This window comes from Xiphophorus maculatus, chromosome 21 (assembly GCF_002775205.1).
Source record: "Xiphophorus maculatus strain JP 163 A chromosome 21, X_maculatus-5.0-male, whole genome shotgun sequence".
NCBI classification, from domain to species: Eukaryota; Metazoa; Chordata; class Actinopteri; order Cyprinodontiformes; family Poeciliidae; genus Xiphophorus; species Xiphophorus maculatus.
Window position 1 is genome coordinate 20,798,745 of NC_036463.1, and position 22,764 is coordinate 20,821,508.

Here is a 22,764-nt window from a genome sequence, read left to right on the forward strand (position 1 = left end):
AGGATGTATATGTTCTCTATTTATGTTCAAAATCTGGTAATAGTGTGGAAAATTTTCTCATAATTTTATATTATTACAGCGATGGTGGTATATTGGTCAGCATAGCTGCTTGCCAAGCAGTTGTCCCGGGTTCGATTCCCGGCCATCGCAGAACTTTCTCTATTTTGTAAAGGATGGATGTATATGTTGTCTATTTTTCCTCTAAATCTGGTAATACTGTGGAAAAGTTTCTCATAATGTTGACCTGTTACAGCGATGGTGGTATAGTGGTCAGCATAGCTGCCTTCCAAGCAGTTGACCCGGGTTCGATTCCCTGCCATCGCAGAACTTTCTCAATTTTTTAAAGGAAGGATGTAGATGTTGTCTATTTTTCCTCTAAATCTGGTAATAGTGTGGAAAATTTTCTCATAATTTTAACTTATTACAGCGATGGTGGCATAGTGGTAAGCATAGCTACTTGCTAAGCAGTTGATCTGGGTTCGATTCCTGGCTATCACAAAACATTCTCTATTTTATAAAGGAAGGATGTGTACAATATGTTTTCTAGTTTTCCTCTAAATCCGGTAGTACTGTGGAAAATTTTCTCATAATTTACAATTAATATGGCGATGGTGGTATAGTAGTCAGCATAGCTGCTTGCCAAGCAGTTGACCTGGGTTCGATTCCCGGCCATCGCAAAACATTCTATAAAGGAAGGATGTGTACAGTATGTTTTCTATTTTTCCTCTAAATCTGGTAATACTGTGGAAAAGTTTCTCATAATTTAGACTTTAGCTTCTGACAGTGATGGTGGTATAGTGGTCAGCATGGCTGCCTTCCAAGCAGTTGACCCGTGTTCGATTCCCGGCCATCGCAGAACTTTCTCTGTAGAATAAAGGAAGGATGTATATGTTGTTTATTTATGTTCAAAAACTGGTAATTGTGTGGAAAATTTTCTCATAATTTTAAGTTATTACAGCGATGGTGGTATAGTGGTCAGCATAGCTGCTTGCCAAGCAGTTGACCCGGGTTCGATTCCCGGCCATCGCAGAACTTTCTCAAAGAAAGGATGTAAGTATATGTTGTTGTTTTTTCCTCTAAATCTGGTAATTCTGTGGAAAATTTTCTCATGACTTGAGCTTCTTACAGCAATGGTGGTATAGTGGTCAGCATAGCTACTTCCCAAGCAGTTGACCCGGGTTCGATTCCCTGCCGTCGCAGAACTTTCTCTATAGAATTAAGGATGTTTTGTTGTCCATTTTTCCTCTGAATTTGGTAATACTGTGGAAAATTTTCTCATAATCTTAACTTATTACAGCGATGGTGGTACAGTGGTCAGCATAGCTGCTTGCCAAGCAGTTGACCCGGGTTCTATTCCTGGCCATCGCAGAACTTTCTCCATTTTATAAAGGATGGATGTATATGTTGTCTATTTTTTTTCTAAAGCTGGTAATAGTGTGGAAAAGTTTCTCATAATTTTAACTTACTACAGCGATGGTGGTATAGTGGTCAGCATAGCTGCTTGCCAAGCAGTTGACCCTAGTTCGATTCCTGGCCATCGCAGAACTTTCTCTTATAAAGGAAGCATGTAAATGTTGTTGTTTTTTCCTCTAAATCTGGTAATACTGTGGAAAATTGTCTCAAAATTTTTACTTATTACAGCGATGGTGGCATAGCTGCCTTCCAAGCAGTTGACCCGGGTTTGATCCTGGCCATTGCAGAACTTTCTATAAAGGAAGGATGTAAATGATGTCCAAAAACTGGTAATACTGTGGAAAGTTTTCTCATAACTTTTACTCATTACAGTGTTGGTGGTATAATGGTGGCACATGCTCACCAAAACTGGACAATGGAAGAATTTAAAATGTTGTCTGGTCTGATGAGTCTCAATTTCTGCTGCGACATTCAGATGGTGGGGTCAGAATTTGGCGTCAACAACATGAAAGCATGGATCCCTTCTGCCTCGTATCAACCGTTCATGCTGATGGTGTTGGTGCTATGGTGTGGGTGATTTTTCCTGGAACACTTTGTACCAGACTCTCTGAGAAATGTTTCCAGAACCTTATTGAATCTATAAAGAAGGTCCAACTTAGGTACCTTGGAGGTACCTAAGTTTCCGGTGAGTGAAGATTTCCAACGTTCCTTCCTCAGCAAGATTTACCAACACTGTTTTCTGTAAATTATTAAGCCTCTGTTTGTAAAAATATATTTCATATGCCGTTCACATTGTGAATGGAAACATAAGTGTGTAAATACTTAAGAGTTGTGAAGTTTTTACTTGGCATGGCTAATTTATCCCATGCAGCCAATGGCAACATGCGCAGCTGAAAATGCATCCAGCTGCTTCATATTACTCCAAAATACTTTCTTTGAAGCCAAAAGGGGAAGAAATCTTTTTTATCATTATTATTTATTTATTTATGTATTTTTCTCCTTTGTCACCAGTGTTTTGTTCATTTATTTGCCAAAGATATTTTTCAACAGCAAAAAGTGGTTGTTCTGCTTCAGTCGCTTCACGAGGGAGCGGGACTCTTCACGCAGCGTGACCTTGGTGAAAACGTTTGCGTTACGTCACGCTTTCTGTCCCGCGTCCAAACCGTCTCCAGCGGCTTGTTGCAACTCCACGATAATCGCTTGCAGATGGGGATGTTTCGCTCGCTGGCTTCGACGCGCTTCTGGCTGATCCTGGAAAAACAGAACAAGAAACTCGTCAGTGACAAACGCAGGACGCTGCTCTTATACGTGGTTTCTCTATATTCTTCTCTCTGTGCTGCTTCACCAGCCCCCGAATGGCAATGTTGAAGTTCATTAGTCTGTCGTAAATTAATTACATTTGTGAGGAAACTTGTGATCTTACCACAACGCAAACTGTCATCCCAAATTCAGAACAGAAACATCAATCCGCCCACCAGTCATTCTGTTGCTTTGACTTTTCAGTTTTGTTTGCTCTCGTGAGTTGAATGCTGCAAACCAGGGTGATTATATATATATTCATTTTTATTTAGTGTGACTTTTTGTTTTGTTTTTTTTTTGACAGTTTTTATTCGTTATTTTAAGTTAAACATTGCTTTGTTTTAGTTTAGTTCTTATTGCTTACAATAGAAGTTTGGGGCTTTTTGTTTCATATTTTGTCTCCTTTCTAGGTGCAGAATTCAAAAATTTCAAAGCATTTTATTGGGATTATGTATCAATTCAGTTGTGAGTGCTTAACAGAAGACACTGTTTTTAAAAAAAGATTGCAATTTACAAGTGCATTCTTGTAAAGGTACATATTTAAAGATGGAGCAATAGTTCCCCGGTGAATCCCCCCTTTTTTAAATATTTCTAACCTTTTAATCGGACACTTTAACTACAAGCTAACGTTTAGGTGTCACTGGAGGCAGCCGGAGTTGTGACTAGACGCCACTGAAAGCACACACTTGTAAAATCCAATCGCATGTGCTGCAGATTTATGGGGTCAGTGTGGAATTGAATTGAAGCAGCTGTAGGATCCTTTTCATTCTGCTGAATGCAAAAACATCATTTATGAATTAGGAGCCTTTCTTGGGCAGAAGACTGAATAGATGGAGACATTATAGTTTACTTGAAACAATGTTTATTGGACTGTTGTGTGAGTTCTGATGTCATTTTTTTCTACATGAACAGAAGAACCCTTATTTCTCTTATTAATGTAAAATCTGTGTATTTCACCCCTGTGGAAAAGGCCTTGTCTTAAGTAGAGATGTGTAAGGATCTAAAGTGGAGAAATCTTTTCCTTCTACTTTACTTTAGTTCAGTTCTTCTTAGTGATTCTATTTTTTTATAATTCAGCCTAGAAGAGTCATTTAGAAATTGCATTTTCCCCCCTCCGGTTATTTTCATTTAGTATTAAAACTTGTTTGATGATCTGAAACATTTATGTTGGAGAAACAGAAGCAAAAACATAATCTCTAAGGAGGCAAATACTTTTTTTTTCTTCTTTTTTTTACTGTAATGTATTAAACAGTACAGTATTAAACACTGGCACATATAAAAGTTAGCCAGAGTCTGTTATTCTGAGTTTGACTAAATGTACAAAATGACAAAAAAATGAATGCGGTGGAAAATGTAGTCCTGAAAACGTAGCCTTCATCTCATGAAGAACAAGCAAAGAAAGCTGGACGACAAAGTTCAAATCTACTCAACCACTCTACAATCAGCCTCTCTGACATCCACAAGTACAATCATCAGAGTGTTTTATTGGCCTGGAACAGCCTCTAATTAAGCAATCTCTTCCATCCACTGTGATTAAAACAAGATCTGTAGAACGTTGTAAATTCCCAGCTTTCGAAATGCATTCTCACCATTTCTACATGTTGGTAGCAGGTGGCATCGAAGGAGATCAAAACCTTTATTAAGCACATGGACGACGGGACCCTTTAACCCTGAGAGTCATCGGAAATGCTAGCCTCCTTAGCAATAGCATCACACAAACACAAACAGTAGAAAAAAAGCTAATTAGAGCTTTTGGAAATTTTGTAACGGAACAGAATATGAAATCAAGACATAAGAACATTGAAGTTTATTGTCATACAATAAAATTTCAAGGGATGATCATGCTTTTTTCATTAAAAACATGGTAAACTTGTAACAGCAACAAAACACAAAGACTAACTCAATTCCCCAGCGATGCGTTAGCATGGTTACAAGCAAACAAAATGGAGTCCGGTCTGGCCAGCAGCCCAGAGCAGGAGTGAATGAAAGAGGTTTTGTTAGCGTGCTAGCTTTGACCTCATTACTGCAGCTAATGCTAGTCCTGGAGCTGAGGAGAGGCATAATGGGGTCAGTTCAAGAATGTACACTCATTTGGGGCACACAAACCCGGCATAGCCGCTGGTCAGAGCCTCCTGTACACACAGGTCAGTGTGTCTAATGTGTGAAGTATCAAAAAGTAACATGCAAAGTAGGGATCATATAGTCAAAGTAACCTTTTTTTAGGTCATTTGAATGACCAACTTCCTTGAAAACAAACAAGCAAACTAAAACAGTGTATCAGTTTCCTGCCTGACCTGAGGTGCAGTTATCTGTGTGTTAGTGTGTGATCTCTACCTGCTCTCCAGCTTTGTGACTTTTGGGGGGTTCGTATGAAATCGGCAGGTTTGGATTCCAACATTAGGTAAGTGTGAAAGTCTGTCAGTGTTTTCCTGTGTTTTTTAGGCCGAAAACTGATGGTGAGAGCAGATTCACGATGCGTCCTCTGCAGAGGGAATAAGACACAACTTCTAATGTAAACCTGAATATACGAAAATAAAATCTGTTGGAGAAAAAAATATGTTTTAATGAATTTTTGAGAACATTTCTAGCTTATTTGAATTTGCTTTTACAACATTTTAAGGAGTAACTTCCAGATCCATCTCCAACCAAGAAATTTGACATTGTCTGCATTTCTTAGTTCATACAGAGCACTGGAAAAAACAAAGAGCCCACTCCACTGAACCCCATAGAAAAACACCAAATATTGATTTCTGAACTCTTCCTGAATTCAAATATTAGTACTGTTGTTTCTAAATGAACATAAACTTGTTTTCGTTGTATTACTTGAGGTCTGAAAGCTGAAAGCACTGCATATTTTTTGTTATTTTGACCATTTCTCATTTTCTGCAAATAAATACAAAATTTTTGCTGGGAATTTTGGAAACATGTTGTCAGTAGTTCATATAATAAAGGAATAATGTTCATTTTACTCAAACATAAACCTAAAAAGAGCCAAATCAGAGAAGCTGATCATTCTGAGTGCCCTCTTAACGTTTTCCAGAGCTGTATTTCACTTGTAAACATTTATTAACTGAACACAGTAATAATAATTTACAACCTGCTGAAATCATATCGTTATGTCTACAAAATCTCAATTTTGTTAACAGTTTGATCTCACTAAGTCTTTTTTTAAAACTAACTTCAAGTGAGCTTGTTCAAACTTCAAAGTGTACACATTTTTAAATATCATGTATTCTTATTCCACTTAACAACTCACCACTGTGTGCCGGTCTGCCTCATCATTTGCCAGTGAAATGCATTGGCGTTTGTGGTTCTAATAAGACAGAATGGGAAATAGCTCATGGGGTAGGAATACTTTGGAAAGGTGCAACACTCCTTGTGTGTGTGGTGTGTGTGTGTGTGGGTGGGTGCATTTGTTTGTAATACCTTGTGGGGACCATTTTCCTGGCACATGCTACGTTGTGGGGACCCACTGTTCCTTGTGGGGACCGAAGTCTGTTCCCTCAAGGGGAAACGCTGTTTTTGGGTCAGGGGTCAGATTTGGAACTAAGGTATGAATTGAGTTTTGGATAGGGTTAGGGTTAAGATAAGGGTAAGGTTTAGGCTATAGAAATTAATGGAAGTCAATGGAAAGTCCTCACAAAGATAGCCACGCAAACATATTTGTGTGTGTGGGGGGGTTGGGGGGGGGGGGTTAGCATGTGTGTGTGTGTGTGTGAACACCTTGGACCCGTCGTCCTGGAGAGCCAGTGAGAGTCAAACCAAGCTAGGCTATGTAAACAAGAACCGTGGGATTCAGCTCCAGCTCTGAGAAAGAGCGGCAGTAAAAAATGAAAGTGTCACGGTTTGGACGCTGCAGTGGCAGTAAAGCGTGGGGTGGGGGGGTGGGGGGGGGGGGGGGTGACTTAAGCCAGTAAAGGATGAGGTCTGGCGATTCTCATAATTCTATGGCATATTAAAATGTGATTTAAAGCTTGGCTCACTCCAACTGTTTCAGAACCACAGGTTCATATGTTTGTGGATATTTAGCATACTGAGAATAATGTAGAAGTCCATTTCCTGAGCAAACCCAAACATCGGCATCAGACTACACCTCCAGTCACTGAAGTGGAGGAACTCTTCAGGCTCCTTACGACCCTGTGGGGTTTTTCTTAGCAACATCCTCAGGAAAAACAGAACTAAGAATAGCAAAAGGTTGCTCCCCATTCTACATCCTTCATCCAACCGCTGACATAATGAGCTGGTTGTCAAACATTTCCAGAGGCTCTTCCAAATTTATTGATTCTTCAGAAATAAATTTGAATGAAAATACGAGTCGAGTCAGCATGTGACCGGGACTGAAAGTCAGTTTCAGTTGAAAATATTCATGTGAATCTTCTATTCGATCCTCTTTGTACGCAGCAAAGATGAATCACAAGTCAGTAAATTATTAATCAAAACCAGTCCATTCAGAATAGAAATATTCTTTATTGTCCCAAAGTGAGGAAATTCTGCTATCGCAGTAGCAAGTTGAGGTAACATTAATATTCACTTAAAGGTAAAACATATAGGAAAACAAAAACAAAATGCGGCAAGGACAAATGAACAACATCAGAAAAATACTACTGGGCAGTTATTAAAAAAGTATTCCACTCAGATTACTAGTAATACTGGAAGCCAGGTTTTAAAATAAAATAAAATAAAATTGTATTTAATCACATTTCTGGTTTTTTTCTTTCTCTTAGTTGCATCCAGTTGAACCTTTTTCTTAGTGCCATCCTGGAGTTCACATGAAACAACACACAATGATTGGTAAGTAACCAATGATACAGAACATATGGACAGGGCCGGAGTAAGAATTATGTGGGCCCCTGCGCTGCAGCCTGTTTTGGTGCCCTATCTGTATGCAGTCCTATACATCAAATGGTATAAATTTCTATGTTCTATGAATTTCTATGGTCCCTTGACCACGTTGTTCCAAAAAAATATATAACTTCAAATATTAAAATACTTTTGTATTTCAACATTTTAGTATTGTTTATATTAATGAAAAAAAAACGGGGCCCTGGAAACACACCCAGTAGCTGACAGGCTGAATAGAGATGACTTCAGAACATTATTTTTGTGTTACAAAAAGAAACAATATTCATGTTTGTTCCTTCATGTCACAGTTCTGTACAGTGCTGCATTCACACCTAACATAAATTCAAACAAAACACTGGAGTGTGTCACGTAAACATGAAAATAAATAAATGTGGAAAAAGCTCATGGGGTGTGATTATTTTTGCAAGGCGCTGTAAGTCATAAATCACCTGACCCAGCAGAAAGTGCAGAGGGCCCGGCCCGGCCCGGCCCGGCCCGACCCGACCCGACCCGAACCGGACCCAGCCCGGCTTCTGTGCATCTGATTTACAGCTTTTCATATCTGACTCCTGGTATCTGAAGAATGCTCCGTCCAACAGCATTGCTCTTGTTTCATTCAGAACACGCAGCGGCAATCAGAACGTCGTGTGTGGCGTTCCTTCTTTTTCACAACAAAGAACTAATTTTTCTTTCATGACTGACAACCAGCAGGCACCAAGAGGCAGAATAAATTTGCAACCACAATGCTGCATAACTTAGAACATCATGTCAGGATGGTTGTCCTCCTCTCTCTCTCTCTCTGTCTGTCTCTCTCTGTGTGTGTTTCCCATATGGCTGCTTCAGTTTCATGTTCACTTCAAGCACATCAGCTATTCTGACTGCGGTAGGGGATCATTTGTTTGCTATTGGTCAGTTTCCCTTGGCAACGTACTCTTAAAATCCGCTGCTGTGGAGACTATTCAAAGGAGGCAAACAGCTCAGGTGATGAGTCAGTCTAACACAGCAACTTCTATCTGACTGGAAACTTTCAGATAGTGAGGCCTTTTTCACAACAAATCATCCGTTGCCTTGAAGCAGTTTGCATTTTACAAGGCCCTTAAAGGGCCAGAGTCAAAGATAGGGAGTATCTTTTAAACTGAATGTTTGTGGAGGTTTGTTTTTTGTTCTTGTTGTTTTAGTGGTCAACATATGTGGCCATTAGAAGCACACTGGGGATTGATTGGCCGCTTTACCCAAGCTTAGCAGGAAAAGCCTTGAAAAGTGTTTCTGCAGGCGCACAAAATAGATTACCTCACTGAGCGACCCAAAACAGTCAGACAAATGAGAAAAGCAAAACTGGAGACATTTCAGAAAGTAGACTGAAAGTTAAAATAAATGCATTTCTTTTATTGTTAAGTAGGTACATCCTGTTTGTCTGACCATATGGAGCTACAATCAGGCTGAAGAGGGAAGTCAGTGAGTCAAGCGAGGCAGACTACAGAGTCCAACAGGAACACTGATAGTCTTCAAAATAAAAGTTCTATAAAATGAATTAATTGGACTTCTGCGACAAAGATTGCAAACTGTGTAAGTGACTGTACTCTAGTAAGTAAGAATGTAATGTTTATTCATAAAATCATGAAATCACAAAGCGCTGTGTGATAAAATTATACAAAGAATAAAACAAACATAAGAATCAATAAAATCCTGACATAAAAGCCTGGTAAAATAATAGTGTTAATATTAATAACTATAACATACCTATAAAATAACCTGCATTTCATAATTAACCATATTTAGTGAATTCAGATTGTCCTGGAAAGCTGAAAAATAGATACACACATGAACACATTTTTTTTTGCGGAAAGAAAATTCCTAACTAGAGTAGTTTCTCACCAAAATAAAGTTCATTTAAATCATTGAATCCAGTAACACATTTTCAGTTAGAGACCAATAGTGGATAGAAGACGGCGCACGAAGCTACTAATTTCTGTAATGTAGGTTTAATGGTGGTCAGGATCTTTTGTCTCTTGCTTGACTCTGATCAGTCATCAAAAGGTCAGATACAAAATATATTTTTCTTTTATTCATTAAATGCATTAAAATGAAGAACTTTCCTCATTTTACGTATAAAAACACATCAGTCAACCCTGTAAATTCAAACTTTGGCCGATTATACTGATTTATTCCAAGAAGGGTCGGCTTCTGTTTATTGTTGTTGTTTGTTAAGTCAGTTTAATTCAATGCACTTCAATTCAAAAACGATTTCTTTATCTCAAAGGGAAATTGTTATAACCGATATCATTTGATATCATTTGATACCGATTCAAAGTCAATTCTAGTGATTATTCCTATGTTAATTTGTGTCAAAGACATTTTGCTGCAGGTTTTTATTGCAGTATGTAAAAAAATGAAATCACGAGGATTTTGTGATCAATAGTCTGTTTTTGGTTACAGATTTTTAAATGTTTTATGACAAACGTAAAAACAAACAAACAAAAAAAAACTTTATTTTGAAGGTCCTGCCCGGTAACAGGTGCTGCGTAGTTGCTGTGAGTTTGACAGAGTGGTTGAGGACTTCGCAGCTGCTGGGCTGTGCCGTGAGTTTCTGTGAGTGAGGTGTGCGTGAGCGTATTGTCCGTTTGCTGCAAGAGTTTGTGTTTGATGGCTCGACTTTGAGAAACCGGCAGTTTCCTCTGAGGGAGAGTCGGTAAGTGGAACTAACTGCGTGTTGACGCGCGCGAATTTTATAAGGGCTCGTGTTGAAACGCCAGAAAGCATCTTAGCAACTTTGTCAAGTCCAAATTGGGTTTGTAACAGCGAGGGAAAGGTTGAGAGAGATCCAACTGTCGTAACGTCAGATGTTTGCTGTCCAGGTTATGCTAACTTGCTCCGTTTGGGTTTGAGTCGCGCGGAAACAGTTTAAATATTGGAACACGCGCTGCTTTTTTAAAAAAAATTTTATTTATTTATTTATTTATTTATTTATTTATGTTTGTTTGAGCACGACAGCTTTTAAGTAAATTGTTAACTTCACATGTGTGTGCCCCCTTCACTACAAGACGCTTTTAAAATTTGCTGACAGTGACGACACCGGCGCAGCTAAAATTAAATAAATAAAAAGGGGACTAAAAAGTTTGCACAGAGACGACATTTGAAACTAGACTCAAGGTTAATAATGGACATTTATGTCTGAAGGCAGGTAACGGTAACAGATGTGTATTATGTTGCAAATTTGCATGGCACCCAACATCATAGCATAGAGAATGACGCCTCTTCAGAAAATCACGCAAAAATAAAAAAAATAATATATAAATTTTGGCCAATAATAAGGAAAAGAGTGGTAAAATATGCTGGATTGCATTTTACTTGTTACAATATATTGTATTGAAAGGAAACATTTTTATCCATAGATTAAAACTTAGCAAAACGTGCCTGTAAATAAGACACAGCAGCGTTTTTCTTCTTTCAATGAGTTGCAGTTCAGGAAATGTAGCCCCCCAACAAAAACGCTGTCAACTTAAACACTATATTATAGTTTTAATTCCCTAGCAAGAAAAAGTGAGAGAGTGGTAAAAACTAAAAACTTGTTCCAAGTCAAGTATCAAACTTCAGCAGTGTTTATTTTTTTGTTGTTGTGTTTTTTTTATATACTTTGTTTTGTACTCTGACGTAATTTCAAAATGAACAGAAATATTAACCTAAAGACACATCATTTCTTTTTTTATATGTATATAAAAAACAAAGCATCATAACCCCCCTCTGCCTCATTAAACAAACAAAAATAAATATTCTCAGACTCTGATTAATGTTTTAGCACACAAATGTTGCAGGATGAGTTTTGAGAAGCTAGATGTGTTGTACACAAAATATTAAGTCATATGAGATATAAAGGCGCAGCTATATATTTATTTTTTTCCACATGATTGCATTGCTTGCCAATTGCTGTTTAATTTCTGCAGCAAAAATATTTAGTGAAATTACCTCACTACCACACTCGTATCGAGGTACCTCTACTCGGTTTGTTTTACCATTCTTCCTCTTGTTTGGCGGGTAGCCTGGGTTTCACCCGCTGCCAAACTAAATACCATATTGGTAATTATGAAGCCAACTTCATGTTCTTTCCCTACTTCTTCTCTAACTGCGCAAAGAAGCTAATTAACGGCCGTTCCTCCTTCCCTGATCCCTGATGATTTAAAGTCAGTGAACCGAGAGGGATTGCGACAACACTCCACAACTTTGTGCATGATCATTCTAATGGGCAGAAAGCAGGCTCAGACTGCCTAATTACATGAAATTTGTCGGGTTTTTTTTTTCCTTTTACAACTTCTTTGTTAATACGTTCAACGTGACAATAGCCAATAGTTTAAATTCCTCTTTATGGGTCTGGGTTAATGTGACCTGCTGATAAATGAATGAATATCACTAGGAAGAATGCTTATGTTTTCATGTTATTTTTTCCCCCCACCAACTAAAGCTACAGTGTGCAAACTTTTATAAACGATAGGTTTTTAAAATAAATTTGTTAAAACTGTTTGTCAAGACAGTAAAACAAGAGACAGATAATCTCTTGTTTCTGCGGAAAACAAATTAACCTGTGGTCCTACAGCCATCTGCAGAAATTCACCGCTCCTAGTCAGAAACAACCAATCAGAGCCAGGAGGGAGGGTCTTATCAAGGTCAGTCATGCTTGTGTTGGTGCTTCTCAATGTGCTAATGGCGGAGAAACAACTCGGCTCCATCATCCTGGTATCATGGGTCATACCCTTCCCCTTCAACTATACATCTCATGCAAAGATCAGATTCTTAGGTCTGAAATTACATTACATATTGAGAAAGAATCAATCGGTGAATGTAACATTATTTAAAAATGATTACTGTTACTTGTGTAGGTGCTTTGATGACATAGGCTCCTTTTTATGTACAGCATAGCAGCAAGAGACGCACAACTACTGCCTGGGTGTAGTAGAAGCAGCATCTTGCAAGATCTAGAATACAAGTTCTGGACTCCAGTTAAATATGTTTTGGAAATCAAAGTTATTGCCTCCTGGAAAGAGGGAATGTTTCCTCTGAAAAATAAGGAAGTTTGTTGATGATTTTGAGTATTTTTAGTGCGAACAAACGGCTGAAGAGACGGAGTTATTGTCAACAGTACTTGGTGTTTTCTAAGTGGCTCCACTGCAGTGCTGAATTATTGCATGTTTTATTGAGCGTTCCCATGGACTCCACCTTCTGTGTTCGAGTGAAAAACTAGCAGTAGAGGTTGGTTACATAAGCCCGCTGGGTGTTGCATCATTACTTTGGGGCCCCGGTTTGAAGAGTTGGGGCTTCAGAGGGACCCCCACCCACCCTCCCACAGATTCCTTTACCCTTTCTGGATAAATCTGTCCCTCTAGGAAACGTGGCTCAGTTCTGCCAGAGAAATAATGCTCCACCTGTAGCATCACCAGAGTTTATATACAGTATATATTTATTTATTTGTTTATTTTTTTTTTTTTTTTGCCTTTCAGTTTGTTGCAGCTCGCTTGGGTGGGCTTGGTTGTCATGACATCAGACAGAAAACATTTTAAACTGGAATGACTTGCAGATTTTTTTTTTTTGTGCCTCAAAATTGACCGCACCTCTTAAACTTAATGCCAGTAAATAATCCGCCCCAAAAATATCAACAATCCCCATGAAAAACTTTGTGGCCCAGAGTTGATTTGCAGCTAAAAGTGGTCTAAATGCCTCAATCAGAAGATTTAGAATAACCCTTTCTGTGTTTTTTTTTTTTTTTTTTTTTTTGGTAGGGATTACTGAGATCTGGAACCTTTTTAAAAAATGTCATGAAAGCGGAAAACTGTGCTTTCATGTGGTGGTGTCCTTTCTTCAGTCTACATCATGTTGCAATCACTGCTCTTAGAAAACGTTTCCTCTGAGATTTTCACCCTGCATGAAGCCCCTCAGATCTGCTCATTTAAGTTGGTGTGACACGTTTTTTTCCTCTCAAAGTTCTCCTCTTAAACCTTGTCGTGCATTCCTCGAATATCTAATAAAGTCAAACCGCTGTAAACGCTTTCAGAATCGCAGTTCAGTGTTCTTCAGGGGAGATTACTTGTTGTTGCAGGTCTTCTATCGTCTGATACTCTGATTTGTTGTCCATCTACCTTATTAGTTGTCAAAAACTAAATAATTTCAAGAAAAATGAAGATTAATAGTAATATTGGAAATGGAATATTTGGGGAAAATATCTCCATATTTATCACCATTATTATTATACAGTTTGTTTCTAGCAGTTAGTGAAAATGCTGCTACAGGAACAAATTAAGTCTGGGTTTTATTTTAGCACTAATCAAACCAGACAAAGTTGACACTTTGAATAGAATAGAATTACTTTATTCATCCCAGCAGGGAAATTATTTCGCAGTTACAGCAGCATAGAGACAAGACACACAACATCCACCACTGAGTAGCAATTGTAGACAAGATAAAATAAGAATAAAATATGACATGCTGTCAATATAAAAAGCAGCATAGAGCAGTCCTTGCAAAGATTCAAAAAATGCAGATACAGTATGTATATGTAAATATATGTACAGCAAGTGTGCCACAGTGCAGTTGTGCGAAATTGGACTGATTAGTGCAGAACAATGATTTAGCTTTTATTGCACAGTGAGATGGCATCTGGCAGGAAGGATTTCCTGTATCTGTCCCTATGACAGCGGAGCTGGAGCAGCCTATGTGAGAAGGTGCTCCGCTGTCTGTCCACTATGTGGTGGAGAGGGTGCTGTTTATTGTCCATAATAGACAGAACCTTCTTCAATGTCCTCCTCTCCACCACAGTTTCCAGGGACTCCAGCCTTAGTCCTTAGTCCTAGTTCCTAGTTGCTAGACAATGTTCACCTTGATGAACAGTATCTTAACATTTATCACTGTTGCAAGTCGTCATAGCATTGGAATGTATTTTGTTTCCACACGTTTAGAGAATTATTTTTTATTTTTTTTATTTGAGTTTTGTTTTTTCCTTTTTAAATAAAGAGATACTCATATGTGCTGTTAAATTTAAAATCTGCTGAGGAACATTATTCTCCCGTTGTGAATTTCATTTACAAAGACTTGGGCAAAATACTGAAATTGCAATATGTCTTCCAAATAGGTACAGCTTAAATTTTAAGAAATAACTCAACATTTATTGAAGCATTACTGTTTGTGTGCCAATACCATTGACTTTAAAAATACATTATCCAGGTTGGCAGATGACATTGTCATCCAGGTTCTAATATAAATAAAGCAGAGCCCTAACTGGCACTGACAAATGTCCTGCTGCTAGCATCATATGTCTTTTCAAATATTCGGAAGATTAGACCTCAGCAGCTGCTGTGCTGAAACAATGGCCAATGTGTTGCCAAGTCCACATAAACACATCTAAAGACTGAGGTGGCCCAATTGTGTCAGCGAGTGCTTTAGTTCAGCCCCTGATTAGCTTTTACCAGTGAGTTTCCTCACATTCATATCAGATTATTTGTGTCGTGTGTTCCCTCATTACACCTTTTCTTGGGTTTTACATGGACTTGTTTTTGTTAGTCCTGTTGAAAAATGTCATTGGATGGAATGTTTACTCCCTTTGTTTCCAATGAGTTTCCATTGTTTCTCAACATAGTTTGGTTCAAGTATTGAAGTAACTGTAGCTAACAGAATGGTGGCTATGAACATAAACAAACAATGAAAATCATGCAACTCCCATTGTTGTACTGTTTGATACTTTGGGAAAACTTGGTATTTAGTTGGGTGGCACTTGTTATAAAAATTTTAGAACCACTGGTTTATGTAACCTTGGATGCCTCCATTGGGAGTTTCATGACATTTTTTCTCTCCCCCAATCAATCAAAATGAGATAGATTGGGGGCATCAATAGGTGTTGTGATGCCAGTAGCTCCACTCCAACCATATCATCGTAGTGCGGCGCTAACACTGAAAGGGATCAAGGAAACGTGTGGTACTGGTGGAAACGAGGCACATGTATACCATGACTGGCTAACGGCTAGCTCCTAACGCTAAAGTTTGTCTGTTTTGATTCTTCCTTGGTAGTAGGGTTATTTCACAGGATATTGTGGGACCTGGGCTATACTTTGCTATTTTCAATCTGAATATCTCAATTGTCCAATTCAACACTGAAAAGAAATTCTTTACACATGTCTGTTTTTTTTTTTTTTAAAAAAGGAATGTTTTAGGTCAATTCTGCACTGTTTTTCTGTGTCAGATTGGTAAAAGACAAAAAAACAAACTCAAAGACCGGTATCGGAAGTGAAAAAAGTGGGTTGTTGCATCTCTGTTTGTGTAGTCTCATTGCCTAGCTTGCATGTAAAAGGCACACCCGCCTCACACAGACCTGTCTTTGGTATCATGTACTGAAACTGACAACAACAGACACGTGGCGGTCCTCTCCACCCTGCGTTGTAATCATCTGCAAGAGATTTAGATTGGGCTCCTGATGTAGCTTGTTGCTCCAAGAGCAACTGGAGATTAAAATGAGTCATGAAACGCTATACTCTCGAACAGCTGGACTGAATTTGCTGAAAGACGTTGCAAATGGAGGATCACAGTTGTTTCAAATCTGACATGTGAAAGTTGGTTTGCTTAGTCACTTCAGATAGGATACTGAAAAGAGAAAAGGAACACCCATCTGGACCTTTACCAGGCTGAATCAACCAATTGGAAAAAAATAAAATAAGCGAAAGGAATGGTCTTAGACAACATGACGACTGACGCCGCCAACTGGGTGAGGTCATAGCTTGAAGCGTTCTCACGTGGTTCCTTCCAGAGTCCCACTTCCCTCATGTCTAAATGGTTACAATAGATCAGAAGAGGCATATGAGTTGGCTATGAGCCGTATCAAGTTGCCGTGTTGAGCTGTTAGCCATGCATGAAGTCACACCTACACCTGGTTCTGCTCATCACGCGGGTGCTACTGACTGTTCTCATATAGCAAGGCTAAGGGTTAGCATGCTGGATGTTTGACATGGCATTAGTGCATGGTTGTGTGGATAACCTTGATGTTGCCATTTCCTACATCCCACAGCAATGTGTGTTTATCTTCCACATCTGTTTGCTCTCATTTTGATTTAAATGGTCCGGTTGTTACTTCATTTGGGAGTGTCGGACACATTTGACCAAGACGGTTAAATGTTCCTTTCACTAAATATTTCCCGAAGACTCCACCTCATTGTTTTTCCTGCCACATCTGGTAGATGCTGGTTATTTAAACCGAACCAAACCTCTAAAATTTTCTTTTGCATTTAGTTCCACAGTAACTGCATTAAAACTTGTTGCACATATTAACATTGATGGTAGCAGAAAAAATGTGATTCAAACTCTTATGGGGTAATATGTCCCCTAATATGTTGTTGTTGCTTTGATCTCCTCTTATGTTATGCATTTTTTTTAATACTTTGTTTTCAGCTGCTGGGTCTTTAAAATTTTATTATTTTTATGAGTGGGAACTACAGACCACCACATACGCTAGCCCTTAACTGGCTAGCTAGCAATTTAAGGGCTTGCAAATAGTGATTCCATCTTTCAGTGTCTTGTTTTCTTAATACTTCTGCGAAGTCTTTCATATTTTGTTTATGAATGGGAGCTACGGATCACCACATAATTTTCCTTCAGGATCAATAAAGTATCTGTCTAGAAAGTAAGTATCTAGCTAGCTTGCTTCCTACCCAGATGGCAATTTTTTTAATAGTGATTTCAGCTTGATGGCTTTAATTCAGAAATACTTTATTTATCCCAAATGGACATTGTATGTTACAAATTTCAGTTACTTGAGTCATTATGGATCATTATAACTCTGAGCACGATCAGCTGCATTTGATTATTTCATTTTATACAGTCTGACATGGTCCCAATGCAAACTGATGTGCTGCACAAAGACTTCAGACCTATTGCTTATTTTTAACTCTTGTGCCTCTTGGACTTTGCATATTCAACATAATATTCAAATGGCCATCTAGGTAAAACTACAAGATACTGCAGGGAAATGCAGTAGCACTCTGTGAGGCAGCACATTTGAAGAAGTACTTGAATAAAGATGAAAACTTTATCAATCCTCCTTTGTGATTCATAAAGTTCAGATGAGGAAGCATCTCACTTAGGGTGCTAATGGTTTCTTTTCATTGCTTATTCAATATTTAGCTTTTCTGGTTGCATCACAGTTCTCAACTTTATACCAGTGTGAAGATTTAACATGCTATAAATTTTATTTTGTACCCCACATAGTTTCAGAGGGAGGAGACAACCTACCATTTATTTTGTTATGACTGTTGAGTCTCTGCCATGTGAGAAAGTAGTCCTGCCTCTGACCTTTTACTCTCTTTTTGAGTCAACAAATCTAATGGAATAAATGAAAAGAAACCCCTTCACCCGCTTCCTTTTTTCTTTCCAGTTTTCTTGGATTTCCTTTGGTTCTCATTAGAACCGATTCCCAGTTCTGATTATTGTGGCCGTATTGTCCTTTGGCGTTAGAAACACACCAGGTGCGCGTCTGCTGGCTGGGATCCTATTGGCCCGCTCTCAGATGCCGGCACGTTTCGCACCATTCTACCCGTTATTTCCTTACTGGGACAACACGAGTGACGCCACCAAACCCAGCCCTCGGTTCTGTGGGCTGTGGTCGCTGGTGAGCCGTCTGTCGCCTCTATAACGATCACATGACTTCAAGTCTGTCGAGCCTTCATCCTCTGTCAGTCTTTGTGTTCTCTTCATTCACGAAGGTCTGTTTTATAGTTTTCTTTTTTCCTTCCCAATGAATGTATTTTGTGTTAAATAATCATTTCTACAAAAGAAGAAGGAAGAACATAATGAAAGGTACAGTCTTTTCTTCCCTTCAGCATTTCATTTAATACACTTTGTCAGCTTCTCTTTTTTTATTTTTTTCATTTTGTTCTCTTATTGGTGAACTTTTAAAGCCATTTTTCTTGCCAGTATCCTTGGCAGCAGGCTGTAGTGCGGTGGGAGACGGGGTCTGCTTAGTGTAACGGTTATTTTGCTGCTGCTGAGCAGACATGTAGGTCAAAGCAATGTAGACAGATGAAGCTGAGACCAGCAGAGCTGATAAAATGGATGAGGGGAGGTGGAGGACTGGAGGTGTGCTTGATGGCTGCTGTCAAGATAAGGTTGTGATGTGAAACTGGTTTTCTTTTGGGCAATGCTCACTTTTTGGTTTATTTTCTTCCACTTTTCAAAGCTGCTGTTTCAGGAGTAGCCATATGGATTGTTCAGACTCCTTATGCTACCTTTAGCCCTTCTTTCAACACCAATCTCCTTATCTGCACTCTTTGAAACTCTTATCTACTTGTCCGCTGTCTATTTGTGGTTAGAGAATGACACTCTGATCCCTTGAGAGCAAGTAGAAGTTTGGGTCATGGTAGGTCTGGACCTCTACTTTTTATGTTTCAATCAGTGCGACGAAAAAGGAGATTGTGGAATGCTAAGCAAGAGACACAAGCTTTGATCAATCGGACTTATCTGTTTCTTTATCACGTGTTTTAAAGAACAAAGGGGTGCTGGATAACCTTTTAGACTTTAATATAACTGAATTAACTAAGCATGTCCAGTTTTGGGACTTTTTGTCGCAGATAATATAAAAGCACCAAAAAATTGGGCAATTTTTCTATGAGTGGATCTGGTTAATTGTTGAAAATATTTTTTGATGGTTTATTTAATGTGTTGAAACTAAGAACTGCAGTTTTTTTGTTGTTTTTTTTTTTTTTTTCTATAAACTCCTCAACCAACCATGAATGACTTTTGTGTAAAAGATGTAATAAAGATGGAGAACATATTTTGATCAAAATGAGCTCAATTTTAGTATTTTTTTCTAGCATTCAAAACTTCTGTATCTGTCAAAAAACCTGAATTCAGTCTTGTATTTAGAAAAAGGATACAGAAAATCTTGTCAAACATGACATTCTTTAAGAAACTTCTCTTGCTCCTGTTTAGTATTTTCATTTGGCTCAGTTAGCTGAAGTGCTAGGCTAATGCTAAGTCAGTTTTGATGTGACTTGTTGATAATTCTCGGCCTAACTTTCATAGTGGGATATTTTTGATATCCAAATATTTAAGTGTGCGTGGGAAACGTAATATACAAATAGTTACTCAGTTTAATGTCTGTCAAATATGACTGTCATCACTAATTAAATGGATTTCTGATAATTCTGGGGGGAGTTTTTTGTAATTCTGTTTTTAGATGGATCTATTGATGAATGAGACGGGTATCATTAAAAAGAAAAAGTACCACTAGTCAGTCAGTCTTGTGTTAGCACTTTTTCTTCTCTTTGCCTAGAAATTGGTTTCTTGGATGGGGAAAAAACTGTAAATCTTGAATGTCATCTATATAGTTTCTGATGCTGCTTGTATACACGAGTGCAGAACAATCTCAGAGATGCAGTTAGACCTCCCATGTGACCGCTTGGTGTGTTTTACAGAGTGTGCTCTTTGAAGCAGAAGCTGCTGAGTATGGGTTTGCCTGCATGGCTGAAAGTCATCAAAGAACCCTGTGGTGGTACACACATTTCCAGTTTTCCTGCCTCTGGGAACGTTGTTGTGGTCTTTCTGCAACTGTTTATGGAAAAACAGGAGTCAAGCTCTTATGCGCGCAGTTTTCTGTGTCATGCTGATATTTTAGAGCGGCCCAGGCATGTTAGCAATCAGCATTTAACTCTCTCTCTTTGTAAGCTAAGGGTTAAATTAAAATCACATTGTTAGCCAGTGCTTTGCTTGCTTTGGAAGAGCTAATTTCTCCAACACTAATTAGCTGTGGACTAACTGAACCCTGCTGCTTTCAGTGCCTGGCCCTGTGCCTGCTGCTGCGGTGTGTATCAGCTGAGAAAGCATGGACCCGTTTTACAGTTTACCTCTTCTTAAGGAATTAAGTCTTAAAAGGCAAAAGTCTGGGATCTTTCAAATTGTGGTTCCTTGATGTCAACACTGGGTGGTGCTGTTGGCTATCAAGCACCAAGCTAAACTGGAGGTCGGTGTTCTATACTGATACTGTAGTTCTGGAATCTAAAATCTTAAAACACACAAAACGGCCTTTACTGCAGGCTTTTCAGCCTGGTTCTTTTCTTATACCTCCTTAATGCGACTGGCTGTTTCCTGATCCTCTTCCAAGGCCTCCTGTGTCCTCTCTTCAGTGGTCAGCTGAAACTCAGGCTCTTCCTTATCTTTGGGTCTTTGTCTGTTTTGAGTCTCTTCCTTCCTCCTGCATCTCTCCATTGTTCCAAATCTGTGTTTATGAGCCTTGGCACACTATGATGAATGTGAGGAGGTGTTTATCATACTTTTTGTGTTCTTCAACAGGCAAACTGATCATTTGTGTTTGAAAGAGTCTTTAAAATATATGTAATAATAAAAAAACATTGACTTTTTTTATTTTTCATATAAAATGTTTAATAAACCTCAAACTGAATTGACTAACTAGGTATTTAAAGGAGTAGTATAATGTAAAATCAACTTTTTTTTTTTTACTTTTCATCATATCAGTCTTTCATCAAAGCATATCTGAAGTGTTGCTTTGTTTGAGAAATCTTTTAATCTCATGTAGCAACTATTCAGGTAGCTTCTACTTGGAGGAGGTAGGGCTGCGATTCCCCCACTCAGCTCCTTCAGACTAGCCAGCAGCAATTAGCAAACACCTGGTGGAACTTTGCATCTGCTGAGCTCATATGTGGTACTTGTTAGTGCAACGCTGGTAAAAACGTTAAAGGGTTAATAGAGAAGCCATGTTGTGATGACTTCCTGAAGTCAGAGTTTGAGACAGAGCAGTTGCTTTTAAAGAGACAGAGGCCCAATTTAAAGACATTACATTAGGAAACATCTAATTTAATAGTATTTTCAGTTATAACAACTGAAGGTAACATACTGTATTTACTTGATTATGCTACACAATGGCACAGTGTGCCAGGAAAACGCATAATGCTGCTCCTTTAAGATTTTAAGCTTTAGTGTTTCCTGGTATTCACGGCCTTTGAGGAGGACAACTATCTGTGAATAACAAAAATTTGTGCGTACTTCACAACCCCTCTGAACGTGTGTACAACTGCCTATTTTAATAGCTCAAACACCAGATACATCTTGTAATGCATTAATACCCACATTGGAAACAGTCTTGGCACTACCTTAGAAAAATCTACAGTGTTCCCAATCTCCACTCAGCCAATCAGAGGCAAGCAAAATAAATACAGCTCTTGGCTTGTCTGCTTTGCAAATGTCAGCCAATAACATGTCAAGAAGCTTTACGGCAAGTAACATTTTCCTCTAAACATTTGAGATGCTCTACAAAAAAAAAATTATAGGAGAATGTTGACCTTAAAGCTCAAACATAAATAGTCATGGTTAATATTAATAATAGCTTGCACTTACTGCACTTGACAAGGTGACATGCTGACCGCAACAAAATACTGTTTAGCAAGACAGACCTCAGTTTAAGAAAGGTTGTGGTTTGAGATCACAAGATCATTTGCTTTATATTTGCCTTGGTCACATCTACTGTTGGAAAATACTGGAAACAGAATCACACCTTTTTTTTCTTACTGTATATGAAGTGGAAAGTCTTTTCAAAATGTTTATTTATTTTAAATAAAAAACAAAATATCTCAGCAGTTCACTCCATTCACTATATATATATATATATATATATATATATATATATATATATATATATATATATATATAATTAAAGTTCATTGGGTATAATGTGGTCAGAAATAGTTGTTTTTCCCTTAGCCTTTAAAAGCAATGATTTCCCACTTTAATTGACCTCCTGCCTGTAACTTTAGTGACTTGATTGATCTTGCCTGCCGCTGATGGAGTGGGAAAGCACCGCTCTAAATTTATCACCTGCCCTACCACCCTCAACTCCCCCCCCCCCCCCCCCCCCCGACCCCTCAGCTCATAACTGCCTCAGATCTCGTCACAACACTTGCGCCCCCCAATGGGGTGTTGTAGATAGAAAGTGGGTGGGGGTTGACAGCAGGGTTGGATTTGTTGGTCCATCTTTTTGTCCCTGTAGTCCTGTCTCTCAAACCTCCGGAGCTCTGACCTTTCAGTGGAAGATAGAACAATCCTGGAAAACTTTGTCCATCACAAATAATTGAAACAGACGTTTAATTAAGGTATGTAAACTTGGAATTAATGACTGAAGAGTAAATCCGTTGCTCCATCTACATTTTTGGCAGCTTAAATGGCGATTTGACATAT

The 22,764-nt window shown here is 38.5% G+C and overlaps 4 non-coding genes across 4 annotated transcripts; all 4 read left to right on the forward strand.

Annotated features, from left to right (window-relative positions):
- Positions 1-78: 78 nt before the first annotated feature.
- On the forward strand, positions 79-150 carry trnag-gcc. Its single transcript has one exon. It is a non-coding gene; the product is annotated as a tRNA-Gly (tRNA).
- Positions 151-252: 102 nt separating this feature from the next.
- On the forward strand, positions 253-324 carry trnag-ucc. Its single transcript has one exon. It is a non-coding gene; the product is annotated as a tRNA-Gly (tRNA).
- A 633-nt stretch (positions 325-957) lies between these two features.
- On the forward strand, positions 958-1,029 carry trnag-gcc. Its single transcript has one exon. It is a non-coding gene; the product is annotated as a tRNA-Gly (tRNA).
- A 98-nt stretch (positions 1,030-1,127) lies between these two features.
- On the forward strand, positions 1,128-1,199 carry trnag-ccc. Its single transcript has one exon. It is a non-coding gene; the product is annotated as a tRNA-Gly (tRNA).
- Positions 1,200-22,764: the final 21,565 nt, after the last annotated feature.